This window comes from Heliangelus exortis, chromosome Z (assembly GCF_036169615.1).
Source record: "Heliangelus exortis chromosome Z, bHelExo1.hap1, whole genome shotgun sequence".
Classification (NCBI taxonomy): domain Eukaryota; kingdom Metazoa; phylum Chordata; class Aves; order Apodiformes; family Trochilidae; genus Heliangelus; species Heliangelus exortis.
In genome coordinates this window covers 56,939,240-56,960,545 of record NC_092454.1, presented here as the reverse complement: position 1 = coordinate 56,960,545, position 21,306 = coordinate 56,939,240, and the positions used below count along the sequence as shown (strand labels likewise).

The window sequence follows — 21,306 nt, the reverse complement described above, 5'->3', positions numbered from 1 at the left end:
CGAATGGAAAGAAACCACAACAGAACATATCTGAGTCCTTTGCTATGAACAAAGTTCTGTATTTTATATTTTTACTTTTACAGAACACAAAAATGAGCAGAGGAAAGCGGTGTGGGGGCACAAGTGACTAGCTCTGAAGCCAAGGCTAACCCAATATGACATAGAAACAATTCTACCTTTTGTTAAAAACAAAACAAAACAAAGCAAAACAAACATAAAAACAAAACAAAACAAAATAAAACAAAAAACCCCACAAAATCAGAAAACTTTAAATCTGGAAAGAACATTTTCCTAGTATTGGGGGTATGGTAAGATAGACTTGTGTTTTCCAGTGGATATTCTACTTCTCTTTAGTTTCAAAGATGCAGCTATTTAATCTTGATCCGTTCCCCCTCTACACACTAAATCAGATGTAACTAAAGACATCTGGTTTTCCATACTTACTTTTTACAGAAGATGAATATTTAACAGAGTGGAAACCCAAATAAGTCCTTTCTATCATCTCTACTCAGCTGATTCTCTACTTTGAAGAAGGTTTATCTGGCTGACTCATTAAGTCTTGATCAGCAACGTACAAATAATCATTAACTGGATGTTTGTGTTCTCTTTGGCAGTGCTGTGCTACCAAGGCAACATGGCAATTGCTATACATGGAAAACTGGTAGTTTTTAGGTTTTTTTCTGCATAGGTGTACAGGTTAAAATGGGGTATCTCAGGATGTATATTTGCTTGGTATACATTACATATGTGCTCCATATATGTTCCTGAAGAACATGCAGATCACTAACTTAAAGAAGAAAAATATTGCTTACTTCATATAGCATTTTTTTCAGTTCTGAAAAAACCCCCAAAATCCAACATATTGACAGGCAACTTCATTCATGCCCTGTAGTTTTTACATAGTTTTATTTGTGATTTTCGATTACTAGATGAACTTTAGTGTTATTTGGGGAACATAAGCAACATTAGAAAGAAATACTTAAATTTTACTTTGGATTTAAATTTTACTTTTGGATTTAAAAGTTAAAGTCAGAGACTCTTAAACTTTTGGGGATATTCTTTGAGAGTGTATTGGTATGTTCTCTGAAAAAAAGAACAGAAAGCCCAATATGCTATGGTCAGTGTTACTTTAGTAGAGAATATGTGTGAATGCATACATAGGTCCAACAGGAAACCTGATTGGGAGACCTTTTTGTTTCTTTATGTGTCAGTAAGCGGAATCTACCAATAAACTCAGCAACAATTTTTTTCACATTAAGTTCAGAAACGGACGATTTTCAAATTGTTCAGATTTTTTTTCTAAAATGCTTATTATAAAGATCTCAAGTATTAATTTTTTTCTGATTAAAATTATATGAAAATACCTAAGGTTGTTTTTCTTTATTAAGAACAGCTCTTCCTTTTATATTTGTGGAAAGTGAAAGCACAGACTTTTTTAGGTTAATATATTTGATAATGTAGGATTGCATCTTATGTTTCTCTTTCATTAAATTTTTCAAACAAGGATGTATAAAATATAAAACAAAAAACCAGATCATACACGTGTTTTCTGACTGAAAATAGGTTAGCCTTTGAGCAACGCTTATCTTCCAATAACTAAGATTTGTTATTTTATTCTTAAGAGTGTAGAATGCTGGAAACATTTGAGCCTTTTATTAGTAGAGTTTTAATGACATTGACCCAGGAGTGTAAACATCTAGATCATATATGGCTAATGTTTTTGTTTTTTTTTTTAACTTGAAATGTGTCTCAGCATTTAAAAAGGCACATTCCATAACTTAGAATTCTTGGGAATGAATTCCAGCTTACAGGTTTTTTCTTGAGTTGCTCACTGCTTTTCATTGTTTCATTTACAAGAAAATACATAGCTTTTGACACATTCATCTGCTTACATTCAATACCTATGACTTTTCCAGATGGCAAAACTCTTATACTTTTATATCAAAACTGTTCAGGATGCAGATGTGTGGAAAATCTTTTATTTCTGTTAAGGGAAGCACATTTCATCTATACATTCTGCTTAAACAGCAATGCATTACACTTCCATTGGGTCACTGATAAGAATACCCAGAGCAGACCTTTTAAATAACAGTAACTCTCCATGATGTTTTTTCTTTTGCTTTTTTACAGCAATCAGTAGTTTCTTTACACATTGTATTGATGATAATGTCAACAACTTGTGGTGAAGAGGCCCCTGTGGATCCTTGGAGTTCCAGACAATGAGATCCAGCACACTTACTCTGAGCCACTGTCAAGCTTATGTCCATCCACACTGTGCAGTGGACAACACTGACAGGGTTGCCAAATGATAAAATGCTGTTCAATACAAAATTACATTACAGTACTTGCCTATGCTGTGCCAGTATTACAAGCTTCATAAATGAAAATGTAAAACAGTAATTTCAGTTATTATTAGACTGGAGCAAATACCAATAGCAAAAGTAGTAGATTTTATTAATTGTCTTTAAGCAATTAGAATAAGCATTTATTTTTATTAGTATATTCATAAATTTTGCAGTAAATAATTATTGAATCTACCCACTGGCAAATTGAGAGCAGTTTATTAAGTATGGATCTAATTCCCAGTTATTTCACTCTTGCTTAATTAGGTCATCTAATGAAAAAGAAACTTCAGTGTGTGTATCTGATAACTGACACTGGATGAATTACAAAACACCATAGAGGTTAAAAGTGATGCCATGCATCAAATGTTTAAAATTATCCATTGACTTTCAAATTGAAAATTTCTTATTTTCTTTTTAGACAGCAAATGTCTTGATGATAGAGTAGTATTACTTCATGGAAGAGCATATTTGCTCTTTTACTAGTGTGCTTGTTCCATGGAGACTAAAAGATTGCCTTAAAAAGCTTTTATTTAAAATTGTTGGTAGTATATAAAAATGTTATCCCAGAACATGTTTGTCACTCTAGCAATATGCTCCCATTTTTTTAAATCATTCAGTGCGAAAAAAATGAAGTGAGGAACTAGAAAACACCATTTTAGATATAAAAGAAATCTGTCAAGCATATAATTTTTCCTTATGATCGTAAGAAAACAAATTAGAAAACTTAAGGTGAATAGTGGCTTCTGGAACTATACAGATAATAGAAGAAAGCTACAGAGGATTTAGATGAAAAATAAGAGACAATCGAGTTATTTCCAAGAATATCTGAAATGCTAACACAGACTAAAAACGTGTTATTAGTAAATGGATTTCTAGCTTTCTGATTAAAAATTATACTTTTACCACAGAACTGCTGAACTTCTGAGAAGTCTTTCACTTACAGAAGAGGCATGAAATCTGTAGCCCACGCACTACCCAGTACTATTTACATCACAGTCAACACGCAATATCAGAAAAGCAGAACTGCCTGAGAGAGACCAGAACAGAATAGAAGCATCTCTCTTATGAGGAAAGGCTGAGAGAGCTGGGGTCCTTGAGCCTGGAGTAGAAAAGGCTGAGGAGAGAGCTTACTAATGTCTACAGGTATCTAAAGGATGGGTGCAACGCAGATGTAATTTCCAGTGACAGGATGAGGGGCACCAGACACAGGCTGGGACACTGGAAATTCCATATAAACAAAAGAAAGAATTTTTACTATGAGGGTAAAAGGCACTGGGCAGGCTTCCCAGGGGAGCTGTAGAATCCCCTTCTCTGGAGACACTCAAAACCTACCTGGATGCAGTCCTGTCCTCTAGATGATCTTGCTTAAGTGAGAGAGTTGGACTACATGATCTCTAGATGTCCCTTCCAACTCTGAAAATTCTGTAAATTTGTGATACATTAATGGTAGTATATTAAACTATGTGGTATCAACCTTTGTTCATGAAGATATATCATCTGCTCTGATTGCAAGTTTTCAAAGGTTCCATCAAAAAGTAAAAATAAAACAGAATTCTAAAACTGAAGTAAAATGAGTCCAGATAAATAAGATTTTAGACAAATGCACTTGAAAAAAAGCAATGTTTTTTGTGGTTTTTTGTGCATTCCAAGCAACACACACGGTTGACTATAAAGTTTGCATTCAAAAGGACTGATAGTAATAGGAAATGCTGTAAGAAAATATTCTTTGAAGTAGCACTGCCAGTTAACTAGTTAAAATTCTTTGTACTTGAAAAATGAGGGAAAAATATATTATGTGTAGTTAAACAGAAAAATTGGCCTAATATGACAATTTCTTCTTGCAAATCTTAAACAATGTTGTTTAAGTTGACAGGACTTGTCAAAGTTAATAGTAGAGTGGTCAATCTTCAGTTTGAGATCACTTCAGTTCTCTGGCCACTGTAGTTTACATCTTTTCAAATCCTCTCCATCTTGAGGTAGTCTTTCAGATGCCTTGCTACTCTAGTTTTTCATTTGGCACTCTCATCTAGGAAGACTACCAAGTAGCCACAGAAACCAGCAAAATACAAGCATAAATTGGCAGTCATAACACTTACTATGTCCAAATATCTTTCTCCTTTTTTTTTTTTTTTTTATTTTTTTTTTTTTTTTTTTTTTTTTTTTTTTTTTTTTTTTTATTTTATTTTCTCTATTCTTTGCCTTCAAATACCATTTACTGGATAGACCACAAAAAGAAAAGATGAAGATTAAAGGCTGCCAGGCCACTTTACATATCTTTAGAATTACATGAATGCTATTAAATTCTTATATTGTGACATACTACAGCTAAAATTTTGGCAATAATTCTTGTTATTTTAAATGGTGTAATGTGGAGTATTTCCAGAATGGATTGAGCAAAAGTTGCCAAAATATTTTGTTATATTTGAATTTTTTTTTTAAACAGGGGATTTGTATGTCTTCAATAAGATAGCCTTCCATTTTTACCTTTGCATGTTTGAAAAGTGGAGAATTTAAAAAAGGGAATGCAGAGTATGGCTAAAGTGAAAAAAGTGGTGAGAGGTAGTATCTACTATAAACTGGTTAGTAGTGTTTCCTTTTTGCCACCCAATACAGCCTGGGATCAACTAAGAACCTGTTTTGGCTTTTTTGTTTTCTTTTAAGGGATGTTCAGGTACCAACACTGCTTTTTAATTAATGAGCCAAATGCATATTTAATCCTAATGTCCTGCCACAGAGAGATAATAAAAATACTATCATAGTCCAGCCCAAACTGAAAGGGACCTCAAAAGGTCTTCTGGCCCAGTCTGTGAGGAAAGGAGCCTCGATGAGAATATCTAGCATTCTGTCCAATCATATCTTGAAAGCCTGCAGTGATGAGGACTCTACCATGTCCCTGGCAACATTGTTCCAGTGATTGGTTGTTGTCCACTGCAAAAAGGTGGTTCTTGTATCAAGATGAAACTTCTCCCAGGGTAACTCCTTGTCCTCTTTTTGTGATTCCTTCTGAAGGGACACTTTTGTTGCTGCCTTTTATTACTGTGATGAGGTCTCCAGCCACATGTATCCAAACCTGTCATGGTCTCTTTGGTTGAGTCCTCCCAGGTGCAGGTCTTTGCATTTGCCATTGTAAAACTTCACACAGTTCTTGCTAGGCTACTCTTGCAGGCTGTCCGGGTCTGTCCCTGAGATGGCTCTCCCTACTGACATGCTGGCCTTACCACTCACTTTGGTATTATCAGTATTCTTGGCCACAGTATTTTTAATCCCATCTTGTTGAACATTTCTGAAAGTGTTGAACAGTGTGGGCCCAGTATCAATCCCTGGGGAATCCCACTTGTAACATCCTGCAAGCCTAAATAAAAAACATTTATCATGAGCTTTTTGGTGTGGCCCGTTAGCCCATTAACCACCCAGCCAGTCTGTATTTTGCCAGTCTGTCTGGGAAGAAACTATGCAAAACAGTATTCAACACCTCGCTGATGGCCAAGTGAACAATATTCTCTGCTCTCCTCATCTCAACAGAAAGTGTTATCTTGTGGAAGGTCACCAAGTCAGTCTGGTAGAATTTGCCTTTCATAAACCTGTGTTAGCTTTTCTAAATCCTTTGGATTTCAGCAGTTTATAAGAGGAGTTATTCCATTACTTTTCCAAGGACTTGAGTAAGACTAGTAGGTCTCTAGTTTCCTCAGTCCTCTTTTCAGCCATTCTAGTAGGTGGGTACAATATTTTTTTCCTTTTCTTTAATCAATGATTCCCCCTCATCTCCACAGCTTCATATATTATAGACAGTGGTCTGAAACAAAGTCAACAATCATAGAATCATAAAATCATAGAATTGGCTGGGTTGGAAGGGACCTCAGAGATCATCAAGTCCAACCCTTGATCCACTACCGCTGCAGTTACCAGACCCTGGTACTGAGTGCCACATCCAGGCTCTTTTTAAGTATCTCCAGGGAAAGAGACCAACCCCCACCTGGCTACACCCTCCTTTCAGAGAGTTGTAGAGAGTGATGAGGTCTCCTCTGAGCCTCCTCTTCTCCAGGCTGAACAGCCCCAGCTCCCTCAGCCTCTCCTCATAGGATCTGTGCTCAAGTCCCTTCACCAGCCTGGCTGCCCTTCTTTGGACCTGCTCCAGGACCTCAATCTCCTTCCTAAACTGAGGGGCCCAGAACTGGACACAGTACTCGAGGCGTGGCCTCACCAACACCGAGTACAGTGGCAGAATCACTTCCTTGGACCTGCTGGCCCCGCTGTTCCTGATGCAGGCCAGGATGCCATTGGCCTTCTTGGCTACCTGGGCAAACAATTTTCCTCAAGACCCTGGGATGTTTCCCACCCAAGTCCATAGTTTTGTGTGAGCCCAGCCATTCCTCTGCTACTGGTGGGGCAGCATGTGGATCATGGAATCATAGAATGTTTTTCATTGGAAGGGATCTTAAAGATTATATAGTTCCAAACCTTCTGCAAAGGGCAGGGACACCTCCCACTACACCAGGTTCCTCAGAGCCCCATCCAGCCTGGCCTTGAACAGTGCCCTACAAGGGCCATTCACAGGTTTTCTGTGCAACCTGTCCCAGTGCCTCACCACCCACACCATTTCTTCCTAATATATAATTTAAACCTCTTCCAGTTAGAAACCACTACCCCTTGTCCTGTCACTACACGCCCCTGTAAAAATTCCCTATCTGGCTTTTCTGCAGGCCCCCTTCAGGTACTGGAAGGCTGCTATAATGTCTCTTTGAAACCTTCTCTTCTCCAGGCTGAACAACCTGAACTGTTTCAGCTTCATAGGAGAGGTCCTACAGCTTCTTCTCATCTTCATAGCCTTCTGGAATGTCTCCAAGAACTCTATGTCCTCTGTATGCTGGGCTCCAGAACTGGACATGTTACTCCAAGTGGAGTCTCTTGAGAGCAGAGAAGAGGGGGGAAATCACCTCCCTTGACCTACTGGCTAGGGTTCTTTTGAGACAGCCCAGAATATGACTGCCTTTCTGCACTGCAAGCTCACTCTGACAGTTCACATTGAGCTTCTCATCAACCAACACTCCCAAGTCCTTCTTCTCAGAGCTGAACTGTCATAGCCACTTGATCCTGTGATCTGGTATCCAGCTATGTCAGCAAGGACAATGGCAAAGAAGGTATTATTGAGAACTTCTGCTTTGTCTACATTAAAGAAGACCAGTTTTCCTGACATATTTTGCACTGGGTCAGTGTCCTCCCTGTGCATTTTTTTACTGCTCACCTATCTGAAGAACCATTTGTTGATGTTCTTGAAATGTTTGGTCAGATATAAGTAGGTGGATTCCATGTTTGGAGTGCTGTGCAAACTACCATACTTCTCCTCTTAGATGCCTCCCCCTGTTTGCATGCCCCTCTTGTAGAGCTCCTAATGTCAAGCTTCTAGCAGACCAGGATGTCAAATTACTCTGAATTTGGGTTTTTTTTTTGTTTTGTTTTTTTTTTTTCTTTTTCTTTTTCTTTTTTTTTTTTTCTTTTTTCTTTTTTTTTTCTTTTTTCTTTTTTTTTTCTTTTCTTTTTTTTTCTTTTTCTTTCTTTTTTTCTTTTTTTTTTCTTTTCTTTTTTTTTTTTCTTTTTCTTTTTTTTTTCTTTTTTTTTCTTTTTTTTTTCTTTTTTTTTCTTTTCTTTTTTTTTTTCTCTTTTTTTTTCTTTTTTTTTTTTTTTTTGTAGTGTGTTGCTATAGAGTTTGCTTGAGATTTGTTTATAAGAAAATAATGCTACTAGCTCTGCAAACCTGTGATTATTTATTTTCAAGAATATACCAGCACTTTTTCAAACCAGAGAATGTGATTGTGTTGTGAAAAAATGTGTCTGAATCTTCAGGATAAAACTCAGACCTTTATCTTTACTATACAATGATGAACACAGACATTCATAGACCAGGGTCTGGCGTGATGCAATATCATTAATTCATGACTTTCATATATATTTGGCATTGTTAAAATGGGAGTGATGGATTATGTTTCATATAAAGAACTAGCTATATATTACATCTGATCTTAAAATGGTCCCAAAACCCATGTGAACTTTACTATTCTTTCTTGAGAAGCTTATGCAAGCCCATCTCTTTTAACAAGTGCACTGAGGAAAAAAATAAGCCTTTTTTTTTTTTTCCTCAGAATAACTTTTTTCTGATGTATGATCAAGATTTCACCTTCAGAAAGAAAATAAAATAAATATCTGTATTGCAGATATATCACTCTATGTATTCCACTAGTTAGAATCAAACCAAAATAACTGATTAAAAATGTTTTCTCCTCAAAACAAGTTCTGGTATTTTCTTTCTATTCAGTGCATAGGCCTTCAGCTACCAATGTCATTTAAAGGTTGTGGGGTCATTCCCTTACTGTCACCATTCTGTGTTTAAAATACACATGTGTTTTAAAGACCACCATAACTGACAACATGAAAATATTTGTAAGTGAGAAACTGGCAAGATAACTGCTTGGTACTTTAGATATTAGGGGAGTATTGACTTCGAATCTAGTAAGGTTGAGGAGCACTGAAATATTTCAAAGAGCCTCTGTGATTTTTTGTGGACACTGTGTATGGGTGTGAACAGCTTCTGCATTCTGGCTCAGAAAAAGAAAGCTAGGAAGCAGTCCCAATGAAGTCTTCTGGCTGTTCTTGGCTTCACATCGAAGCAGAGCTGTGTTTAAGAATGGTGATTGTTATGTCTCAGTTATTTAATAAATAGTTCAAGAACTGGGCTATAGGAATTTGTATTTCTTCTTGCTAAGTTCTTTGTTTATAATGTCTGCTTACAATTTTGTGCATGAGTTGCACATATATCTGTTTCCTAAAATATGACAGTTTTTGCAAGCACACTTCACCTCAAGTAAGAGGAGTGATAGGAAAGCAAAATTGAAAAAGAGATAAAGCTGCATGTATATCTAAAATGGTGGTTCAGAAATTTAATAGTGATTCAGTTTTTAGGCAGTTTGTTAAAATATGTTTCTCTGGGTAAATAAGGCTTGGCAAAATTTTGGCAGACAGTATTTGTGTAAAAGAAAGATTTGAAGATTAAGACCTCTCTAGATGAAAACAGTGTTCACCCTGCCTCTGGAAAAGTGAACTATTGGCAATTCAACATCTGAAAGTAAAATTTACCATCTGGCTAATTAGCATATGCTGATGAATATGAGTTACTTGATCCTTTGACCCTAATATGATGAACCTTCTGTGTATTGATGTAATTAAGTTTCGAACAATATATGACTTTTCACTGAGCATCCACATACAGAAACTTGTGAAAGAGCAGCAGAAATTTTTAGAGAATGATGGTCTAATGCCCACTGCAGTTTCCTGCCACATATTTTCAGTTAAGTTGCTGGTCTGGGATCTAACAGAAAACTGTAAGATACAGTACTTACTTTCTTCTGTGAATGACACAGTTTATGAAATCTAACAGGTTTATTAAGTGTTCCTTGAGTGTCACTATGCTCCTAATATTTTGTTTGGTTGGGTTTTTTTGTTTTTTCCCTTTTGCTTTATTGCACCTAGTTAGGATGTGGTGATTTGAGGAAAGGCAAACCTTTTCGCATCATCTGTCTCAAGTTCAGTTGGTTCACTAACACTAATGTAATAAACTGAACAAACATTGCTAACTGAAAAGTTGACAAGAAAAGGCTACATGTAGCACTACTTTAATCCAGGACACCTTAGGCAAAATAGAGCTGGCTTACACTGTGTACTGTGTAGATTCATACTGGTTCATCTTGTGTCAGACTAGTTTGAGCAAGCTGATACTTCTGAGGCAAAGACCAGAAAAGCAGAGTTGGAGTCCCAAATTACATTGCAAGTATATATTCAGTGTTATTCTGTGTGTTGCAAGTAACATTATCAAAATGTGTAACAAAAATCTGACTAAAAATTTTGTGTGTAACTGTCTTAAACTGTGACTGTCACAATGATTCACCTGAAGGAAGCACAGAATCTAGTGCTCCTAATGCATATGAGATATTTTAATTGCCTATAAGGCATTAAAATCTTCCCCATTTGAATTGTACAATCCTAAGTTTTAATGTCACTGTCTTTTGAAAATGCATTGCCTTGTAACACCCAAGCCTCTGGGAACAAGGATTTTTAAGGTTCTTTTGTTGCTTATAAATACAATAGTATCTTGTGTTATTATGAGTATAAGGAAATCACTGTTGCAAGTCTGCTTGGGAATCAAAAGGCATTAAAGCTTCATTAAAAACTTTACTATGTATATGCCCTTCTAATAGTAATTTGTATCATCTTCAGCCACAGTGCTATTCTCTTTTTAATAAGTGATGTGGACACACTGAAAAATATGAAGTTGTCTCTTGAGTCAGCAGCATATCAGCCTCAATGTACCAAAGATATTTCCAATGAACAGAATTTCCCCTCCAACCCCATCTGTCGCCAGTTCTGTTAAACTATAGCAAACTTACTTCCATCAGTATCTCTCTGGCTCCCCAGTTTAATTTACACTGTTTCAAATGTATCATGCTTGGCTCCACCAGTAAAATCTCAACATGACTAAAAAGATAAAATGCTAATGCTGGCCAGATATCTAATGCAAATTGACAGCATATACAATAGAATTCTGGGAAAGACCTGAATATCAAAAGGAAGGTCCCAAGTCACCAATTGCAACTCTCTGACAATTATTAATGGAAGGAAAGAAGTTTCTTATGATATAAAACTCAGACAAAAAAGGAGAAAGCACGACAGCAACAGCAACAAAACAGAAAGCAGCAGAAGCAGCAGCACGGCTTATTCCAGGAGCGACACACACTAGGGAGAAGCAGACCAGGCCAGGGTGATGAACATCCCCCAAGGTGACTTTCTTTCTTCTCTTAATAGCCTTTTCCCAGAGTAACTCATGTGTTTAAAAACCTCTTGAACCTTTTTCTCCCATTACAAACCTCTCTTTTCATCATGGTGTCATTTTTTTCCCCAAAACAAATCATTATAATTTGCTTAAACCATAAAACCGGTTACCTTTTGCAATTTGTGTGACATATGTGAACAGTGGCTAATATTTCCTCAGAAACAAAACATAAAACAATAGTTACGGACCCTAACAATAAACATTTTACTTTAAGAATTATTTTGAGCTATAAGAACATTCTGTTTAACACAGTGTCACAAAACATCCTTCTCTGTCTCTGTAACAGTGTCTCTCAAGACAGGGAAAGCCTGGGCAACATTCAGAGTTTGTAATAGTAACAAGACAATCAAAGAAAAAAAATTTTGCAATCAAAGTTTTTTGGTATCTTGGTATGTATGCAACTGGCTTATATACTGGTCTCCTATAACCATGTTTCAAAAATGGCTATTGGACTATATGAAATGTAATTGACAGGAGCTAAATATTAGGGCAAAGAGAGAGGTGTTTTTCTACCTTGACCCAAGCCTCTTTTTCTTTCACTGGATTTTCTTTGAAGGCTGAGTCTTTTCATTTTTCCAAACAATGAAAGTGCTTGTTCCTTCACTGTTAGGGTCATACCTACTGTGATCATTAGAAGTGTTGGAGTTTCTCTTCATGAACTTTGAGTGGATTTTTAACTAATTAATGAGTGTATTCCTTAAGTTTTCTTGTTCACTACATTCTGTTACAAATCAAGGAACATAAGATCCTGCCTCAATTCCTCATACCACAGTTATTTTAAATTATCCTTCCCAAGATGAATTTACTGCATAAAAACATTCTACCTCTTTATTTATTATGGATTACTCAGCACCATTGTGAAAGGTTTTAATTTCACTCAGAAGCCCAAAATAATTCTGTAGTGTCTCCAGATGACCCCATCAGAGCTGTTCCATGTGTAACTTAGCTCTGATTTGTACTGTTCCTTCGAACTATCTTCTTTTTCTGCCCCTTTGAAATGTTCAGGCCAGAACCATTTCACAATTAAAGGATCAAGGGAATGTGGGAATGTGTTTTGGTTTGGTTTGTGGGTTTTTTTGTTTGGTTGGTTTTTGGGGTTTTTTTTGGGGGGGGGGTTGGGGTTTTTTGGGGCCTTTTGGGGGTTTTTGTTTTAGTTTTTTGGTTGGTTGGTTTTGGTTTATATCTTTGCAGAGGAAAAAAAAAATACAGTAGAAAGAGGGGAAATGCCAGATTTAAAAGCTCTGCATTATAATTACCAGGTAGTTTAGCAGGATAGTAAACTACAAACTTTCAGGAGGCAGCACAGTGTTTTTGTTTCATGCTGTGTTCCTTAGAGGCAACAGCTAACAAACCTGGTGGTGCACAGAGGAGAAAATCTGCAGTTCTGAGTAATGAAAAACCTGTGACTTATTGGTAGCCAGTATTACTAAACCAAATGCTCAAATACCCACTTATGCTACGATATCAGTTAGGTTTGTGTATATTCTGCATGATAATCTACACCTTAGTCTGTTTCATTGAATCTGGAAATCCAAGAACAAGGACATAGTAAATAGTGTTAATTTTTTCAGGTCTATAATAAAGATTTATTAGGTAGTGAAGAGCAATTTGTTTTTGTGAAAAGGCATACAGAAAAACATTGCTGACAAATCGACAAATTTGACAAATCTGCAAGCAACAGTACTTTCTGAAAGTGCAGGCTGACAACGCTTTATCTATTTCAGCTACAGGTATCATATGAACTCTTCACAAACCTGCAACAAAGGATCATGAAATCCTTAGCATCTCATGAAGGGTGTTCAACAGCACAGTCAATGTCAGAAGGGGAAACTTTGTACTGCTATGAAGTATTACATCAAATATCTTCCTTGGGAGTTCACAAACTTGAAAAATACTTTCATCTAACTAAAATCATAGAATCATAGAATTAGCTGGGTTGGAAGGGACCTCAGAGATCATCAAGTCCAACCCTTGACCCACCGGTGCGGTTGCTAGACCATGGCACTGAGTGCCACATCCAGTCTCTTTTTAAATGTCTCTAGGGATGGAGAATCCACCACCTCACCGGGCAGTCCTTTCCATTGCCTGATCACCCTCTCCGTAAAAAAATTCTTTCTGATATCCAGCCTAAATCTCCCCTGGCACAACTTAAGACTGTGTCCTCTTGTCTTGTTGAAAGTTGTCTGGGAAAAGAGACCAACTCCCACCTGGCTCCAACCTCCTTTCAGGTAGTTGTAGAGAGCGACGAGGTCTCCCCTGAGCCTCCTCTTCTTCAGGCTGAACAGCCCCAGCTCTCTCAGCCTCTCTTCATAGGGCCTGTGCTCGAGTCCCTTCACCAGCCTGGTTGCCCTCCTTTGGACCTGTTCCAGGACCTCGATATCCTTCCTGAACTGAGGGGCCCAGAACTGGACACAGTACTCGAGGTGTGGCCTCACCAATGCTGAGTACAGGGGCAGAATCACTTCCTTGGACCTGCTGGCAACGCTGTTTGTGATACAGGCCAGGATGCCATTGGCCTTCTTGGCCACCTGGGCACACTGCTGGCTCATGTTCAGCTTCCTGGCAATCCAGACTCCCAGGTCCCTTTCTGCCTGGCTGCTCTCCAACCACTCTGTGCCCAGCCTGTAGCGCTGCATGGGGTTGTTGTGGCCAAAGTGCAGGACCCGGCACTTGGCCGTGTTGAACCTCATCCCGTTGGAATCAGCCCAACTCTCCAGTCTGTCCAGGTCTCTCTGCAGAGCCCTCCTGCCTTCTGGCTGGTCCACACTTCCTCCCAGCTTGGTGTCGTCTGCGAATTTGCTGATGATGGACTCAATCCCTTCATCTAAGTCATCGATAAAGATATTAAACAGTACTGGGCCCAACACTGATCCCTGGGGGACACCACTGGTGACCGGCTGCCAACTGGATGCAGCCCCATTCACCATCACTCTCTGGGCCCGGCCTTCCAGCCAGTTTTTAACCCAGCACAGGGTGCTCCTGTCCAAGCTGCGGGCAGACAGCTTTTTCAGGAGAATGCTGTGGGAGACGGTGTCAAAGGCCTTGCTGAAGTCCAGGTAGACCACGTCCACCGCCTTCCCCTCATCCACCAGACGGGTCACCTGATCATAAAAGGAGATCAGGTTGGTTAGGCAGGATCTTCCCTTTCTAAACCCGTGCTGGCTGGGTCTAATCCCTTGCGTATCCTGCAGGTGCTGTGTAATTGCACCGAGGATGATCTGTTCCATAACCCTGCCAGGCACTGAGGTCAGGCTGACAGGCCTGGAGTTTCCTGGGTCCTCCTTCCGGCCCTTTTTGTGGATTGGCGTGACATTCGCCAACTTCCAATCATCTGGGATGTCCCCAGTGAGCCAGGACTGTTGGTAGATGATAGAGAGAGGCTTGGCGAGCTCTTCTGCCAGCTCCCTCATCACCCTTGGGTGAATCCCATCCGGTCCCATAGACTTGTGGGGATCCAAGCAGCTCAACAGGTCACTGACTGTGTCCTTCAATATTACAGGGGGGCTGTTTAGATTCTTATCACCTTCTTTAAGTTCCAGAAGCCATCTGTCCTCAAGATAACCTGTCTTTCTTTTGAAAACTGAGGTAAAGAAGGTATTAAATACCTCAGCCTTTTCCTCATCTTTAATAACTATATTCCCACTCATGTCCAGTACAGAATGAATGTTTTCCTTGCCCCTTCTTTTGCTGTTGATGTATCTGTAGAATAAAGATCATCATAGGCAATAACTCTATGAACAACTAACTTCTGTGTTTCCTTTGTTTCCTCCTTTTAGTTCAGTTGCTATTATCTCCACCTATGAATGGAGAAAGTCTTTACCTGTTTAAATTAATGTAATTCCTACAGTTTACAAACTTAAGAGCATATTTAAATGGCATTATAATGTATTTACACATCTAATTGCTTACATTATCATGTTCTCATGTCCAAATATTGGCATCTTTGGCCTAGATTTTTTTGTGCAGCAGACTGATAGCTCTATAGGTCCCAGAATCATCCTTTCAGGCCTTCTTGTAGATGGGCATCACATTTGCTAATCTACTGAGACCTCCCCCGTTAGCCAGGAGTGTTGATAAATAATGGACAGGGTCTTGGTAACTACCTCTGCCAGCTCCCTTAGTACCCTTGGGTGGATCCCATCCTGTCCCATTATAGAATATATAGGTCCCCATATTAGAGGATATAGGATTTTATATATATATATATAAAATAGGCTATTATTATATATATATATAATAGGTTAGTTTCATGTTTTGAAGGGGAAAGTGTTCGTTTTGCTTTTATTAGCAGCAGCCCTTGAAGTCCGCCTTTGATATAACACTTGCTTTAAAATACATTTCTCACAGACAAATTCAAGACTACTAAACTCCAATGTCAACAAGCTTTCTGGCTCAGAGCATATGAGACTGTATAATGAAAGATACCTTAAGATTATCACACAGCAATCACACAGCACCTGCAGGATTGACAAGGGATCAGACCCAGCCAGCACGGGGTTAGGAAGGGCAGGTCCTGTCTGACCAACCTGATCTCCTTTTATGATCAGGTGACCCGCCTGGTGGATGGAGTCTCCCTGGACTGCAGCAAAGCCTTTGACACCATCTCCCACAGCATTCTCCTGGAAAAGCTGTCAGCCCAGGGCTCAGACAGGAGCACTCTGTGCTGGGTTAGGAACTGCTGGAGTCCCCCAGAGAGTGGTGCTGAATGGTGCTGATCCAACTGGCGGCTGTGGTGTCCCCAGGGATCAGTGCTGGGCCCAGTTCTGTTTAATATCTTCATTGGTGATTTAGATAAGGGGATTGAGTCCACCATCAGCAAATTCACAGGTGGATCATCTGGAAGGCAGGAGGGCTCTGCAGAGGGCCCTGGACAGACTGGAGAGTTGGGCTGATTCCAACGGGATGAGGTTCAACAAGGCCAAGTGCCGGGTCCTGCACTTTGGCCACAACAACCCCATGGGGAGCTCCAGGCTGGGCACAGAGTGGCTGAGAGCAGCCAGGCAGAAAGATCTCATAATGAATGAGATCTAGATCTGTATTTACAGCAATATGAAAGTATTTCCAGGGAAGTGTTCTAATCATAGCTTTATCTGCACTAGAATAAAAGAATTGTGAAACAGTTTTTATGGGCCAGCTTTCATGTCCCATGAAGTTTCTCTAATTAGTCTTTTCTATTTCCTTGGTTAAGAATTGTTTCATACTCTGCCATAATCCTGCTTAATCTGAATGAGTACATTTCCAAAAAAAGTACTTCTATAGACAGTTATGAAGCCCCTACCAAAGGAAGGACATGGAGTTACTGAACAGATTCCAAAGGAGGGCCACAAAAGTGATCAGAGGGCTGAAGAACTTCTCCTATGAAGAGATGCTGAAAGAATTGCGGTTCCTCAGTTTGGACAAGACTCTGTGGGGATGCTGTAGTGATCTTCCAGTACCCAAAGAAGCTATAGGAAAGCTGAGGAGAGATTTTTGCAAGTGTATAGAGTGATAAGACAAGGTGTAATGGCAGAGAGTAGATTAAGGTTAGACATTAGGAAGAAATTCTTTTACTCTGGTACAGGTTGCTCAGAGGATCTGTGAATGCCTCCTCTGTGGAAGTGTTCGAGACCAGGTTGGGTAGGGCTTGGAGCAATCTGGTCTAGTGGGAGGTGTCCCTGCCCCTATGGGACGTTTGGAACTAAATGATCTTAGAACAGAAATAATTCTATGACTCTATTTCTTTAAAAGCAGAAAAAAGTGTGCTTGAGATTGGTGTTTTTAGCAAGTAAGGACTTCACCTGGAAAAACAAAGAATCATAGAATCATCCAGGTTGGAAAAGACCCCTGAGATCATCAAGTCCAACCCTTGATCCACCACCACTGTGGTTCCCAGACCATGGCACCGACTGCCACATCAGTCTCTTACTGAGAGACAGAGAATCCACCACCTCCCTGGGCAGCCCATTCCAATGCCTGATCACCCTCTCTGTAAAGAATTTCTTCCTAATATCCAATGTAAAACTGCTCTGGCAGAGCTTAAGGTAATGCACTCTCATCTTACTGATAGCTGCCTGGGAAGCTGAACATGCTTAAATAAGACTTATGTTTTTCATTTTAGTAAATGCTAAGCAAGTATGTATTTAGGTTTTATGCCAATGTTGTAACATATACTATACATAAACATGAGTAAAATATAGAAGGTCTTGAAATTTAAATGTGAAGATCTCTGTGGAAAACAGGCATTTATCAGGGTTTTTTTAAAGATTTTTTTAAATGAGAATACTAATTTGAATCAGAAAATATTTGATTGGAAGTACAGCAGAGTGGGTAGCATTTTAGATTTTACATAGAGGACATTTTAGATAGAGGACATAAAGTAAGAGTCAATACATCAAATAAGATTATGAAGATAAAGCAGAAGATGAAGCTTTACTAAAATATCTGTGTATTTCCTTAAAAGAGGTGTAATTAGTGGAAGGATTTAAACTAAGCTTATAGAAAATAGTTATCATGAAGACCTAAGAGTATAAGGTCATGGGGAAAAAAAAAACCAAAAACCAACAATTCAAATCTAGGGAAAAAGATTATACACAGAGTTTTGCCTCAGCAACGTTGTCTTGGAAGCAGGCTCTTCTGTTACTGAAAGACAATTGATGATTTCTCCATGGTTAAGACCTTTACATTAAGAAATCTACCATCTTTGTATTAACAACAGAGTGGTGATGTAAGGGTTAATATAAAATGCCTGCTAGTGATTGTCTAGGGGTCACATTGACCTGATAGAAGCTATCAGAGAACGTTTTTTTAATAGAAGGAAGCAAAGAAATTGTCCAGGCAGTCATCACCTTATAAGAGAAATCCATGTGCTAAACTGATAACTATAGCAACCTTGAGATAGGAACCAGAACACGTTGTCAGGTTGGCTGAAGACTAAAGAAATGCACCTGCACAGAGAGGAAGCAGTGAAAAGTTTGCCCAGAGAAAGACCTTTGCTTCATTTTTACTTCATCCCCACCACCCTCACGACCACCACCAGGAGACAGTACGCAAGTGCAGGAGGGAGGAGATTATGCAAATGACCTCTTGAGACTAATTTGAGTACAAAGCAGGAGTAGGTGATGCATATGTATAGAGGTATTGCAAAATCTAATGAATATGTAAAACTTCAGTTCATATAACAAAAGCCTGATTGTGAGATTGGTGCGCACAGATTCCAGAGGAATTATCCTCTTGCGTGCCCAGAGCTGAGCCCTCTCTATAACTTTCCAAGTTGTAGAGTCATTTTCCTCAAGTCAGTTGTAAACAACAGAAGAAATTGGTCACAGGAAGGTCTCATTATGCCCAGATGTGTTGCATCTCTTGTTTATTTTGGTTCAGTCTCTCTAAAGATCACAGCTTTGGGATATAATCAATATCCACTCAAAAATGGAAAAAAAGCAACATCTAATTTTAAGCTATTGAACCTGAAATGTTGTATTTATTAAATATATTAAACTACCAGTGCTTAAGTTATCTGCCAAGAAGCCATCAGAACTGGGGGGGAAAAATGTTGTTTATGGCTCTATAAAGGTTTGAGAGTAATTCAATACATTCCATTTATTCAGTAAGATATGAAGAATTCCTATGGAGAGAAAGGGAGAATTCATTACATGGGAAGGAAAAAAGAAAAAAAAAACCCTAACATAACAAACCAAACAAAAAAGCCCAGTATGCTTCATTTTGCAGTGGAATATTTATTTCCATTCCTACTATGAGGAGATTTTAGAATAAAAAAAAATTTTACACGTATTACTTAAAATTCTTTGTACTCTATGCTTGGGTTTTAGCCTGGCATTTCTGTTATAGCCTTACTGACTAGGAAATACTTACTAATGCTTCCAAAAGCAAACAGAAATTTTTTTGTGGACTAGCATTGAATTCATAAGCTGAGCCACCACTCTAGCATGAGAATCCTATATTCCAGAGTGACAGAATTGCTGAAGTTAGTGGGGACAAAAAGAGACCTACTGGCCCAACCACTGTGCTCCATCAGAGTCAACTTAAACAAGTTGCCTATCTCTTTAAGATGCCCTTCTTTTTTTCTAGAAAATTTTAAAATATATGTTTGGGCGTGAAATGGTTACTCCTTTAGGGCAGACGGATTCAACCTCCCATCATCATTTGTGCCATTATGCTGGCAATTAATCTAATGAATTTGTAGATATTTTTTTTCAGGCTGCTCCACAAAGAACTCTGTGGACTGCTGCATTATGAAGTCTGAAATGCAAACCTACTACCCAGTAACAGTTGAGGGAGCAAGAGAAACTAGGAAAATGGAAAAGCAAAAATACCCATGTAGCTGTATCCAGATATGGTAAGAATACTCCTATTCTAATGAGGAAGAAGCAGAATGAGGCATTATCAATAACTAAGCATGTCATTACTGTTCTTAAAGTTTCCATTATTGCCCTTAACTTTCACCTGACCTGCTGTCCCAGTTCTTCACAGTATTTCCATATGGAAACAATAGCTTTCAAAGATGCAATCAAGTGACAGATTTCTAACAGAGATGTCTATAGTAATCTAAAATTTAAGTAACATGTTTAGACTGTCCTGTAAAATCTCACGTTAATTTTCAGCTAAATCAATCTATTTTCATTCTTTGATTGTATCTCTGGGGAAGGCCTGCAAATTTTTTCCTTACCTAATGAAAATGAAAAAGGTTTGTGGGTAAGATGAGACCATCTTAATTACTGCATGTTTAGTGTGAGACAATCTTAAAGGGCTTCTGGCACTTTGAATAAATTCTGGCTCCTAATGGTGTCTTCATGAATATAAATGTAGAAGCACTGAAGGGAGCATTATCACAGCTTCAAATCAAGTTGATTTTTGATGTATTTTACCACAATAGTGACTTGATTTTAAGTTAAGAAAATTAATTCCAGGTTCCACTTAAAATGGTTATTAGTTCCTTTTTTTTATTTTATTTTTATCGTGGAACATGGCAAAATATAGTCTGATTTGCAAAGATAGTAAAGCCTCTGTTTCCATAAACATACAGCACTTACGATAATTACGATGATATTTCTGAGTGTCTTACTGAGGACGTGTACACATTTAAAATAGTAACACTCTAGGAACTTAGGAACTTAGGAACTAGGAACTCATGTTTTTCAGCATCTCGATTTCTCAATCTTGTACATACAGATTTTACATTAATTTCAAAACAACCTCTCACTTGTAACACACTGTACTTGACATTTACTTGACAATTCCAGGGCAACCTAGAAGACGAAATACATCTTTACAGAGTGGGCTGTACCTGAAAAGTCTTATAGTGTAGGGTTCATGTCAATGCATTATGCCTTGTCATATGTTAAGTCCACCTGGTGCACAATTTGACTCCTACCAAGAATATTAAATACTTGTATTGTCTCACCAGACCTAGCTACTGAAGACTCTAGGGTTCATACAAACAAAAAAACCTAGTCTGATCATGCTTACCATGTTATTTCCTATCGTTGGTTTGATTCCGTAACTAAAGATCTGTCAACTGTTAGTTCATCAAGTTGCATGAGTGCTTTGCAAGTATCTTGTCCAATTACAATAAGCAGAAACCATTGTGGGAGGAACATGTTTGCTGCTACGATAAAAGAGGGCGTAATTAGCACTGCTTACTTACTTACCACTCACTTGCCAGTATTTAATACAGAGAAATCTCTTAAGTATTTCTGTTTGTCATGGTCCACAGCTATTATTATCTTATATCTTGTTTCTGATGAAAAAATGGCCACTATGCATAAATGCCACGAACTGCAAAACAAGCAGCTTAGGAGTTAAGTGAATCACACTGTTCGAGGGAAAATATCCAGTTAGGGAACGGGTTTTCCAGGAGAGGTAAGTAATCAGGTAAATAAGGGGAACAATGTAAACAATGCAGAATTGATTGCTCTTAACAGCTTAAGACCTCTGTACCCTGGATCACTTAATTAGCGTAAGTATACCTTTAATGACCTAACTAGCAAAAGTGTGCCCCGAAGAGAAAAAAGCAGAGAGTGGTGGGGGGAGAGAAAAAGTTTTTTAAAGCAATTTTAGGAAAAGGGGAAAAGGGAACAGAGATTTCGC

General features: G+C 38.5%; 1 long non-coding RNA gene across 1 annotated transcript; it reads left to right on the top strand.

Moving 5' to 3' along the window:
• The first annotated feature begins 548 nt into the window (after positions 1–548).
• Positions 549–4,542, top strand: LOC139789638 (uncharacterized). Its single transcript, XR_011723208.1, has 2 exons — positions 549–661; positions 2,131–4,542. It is a non-coding gene; the product is annotated as an uncharacterized lncRNA (long non-coding RNA).
• The last annotated feature ends 16,764 nt before the right edge of the window (positions 4,543–21,306 follow it).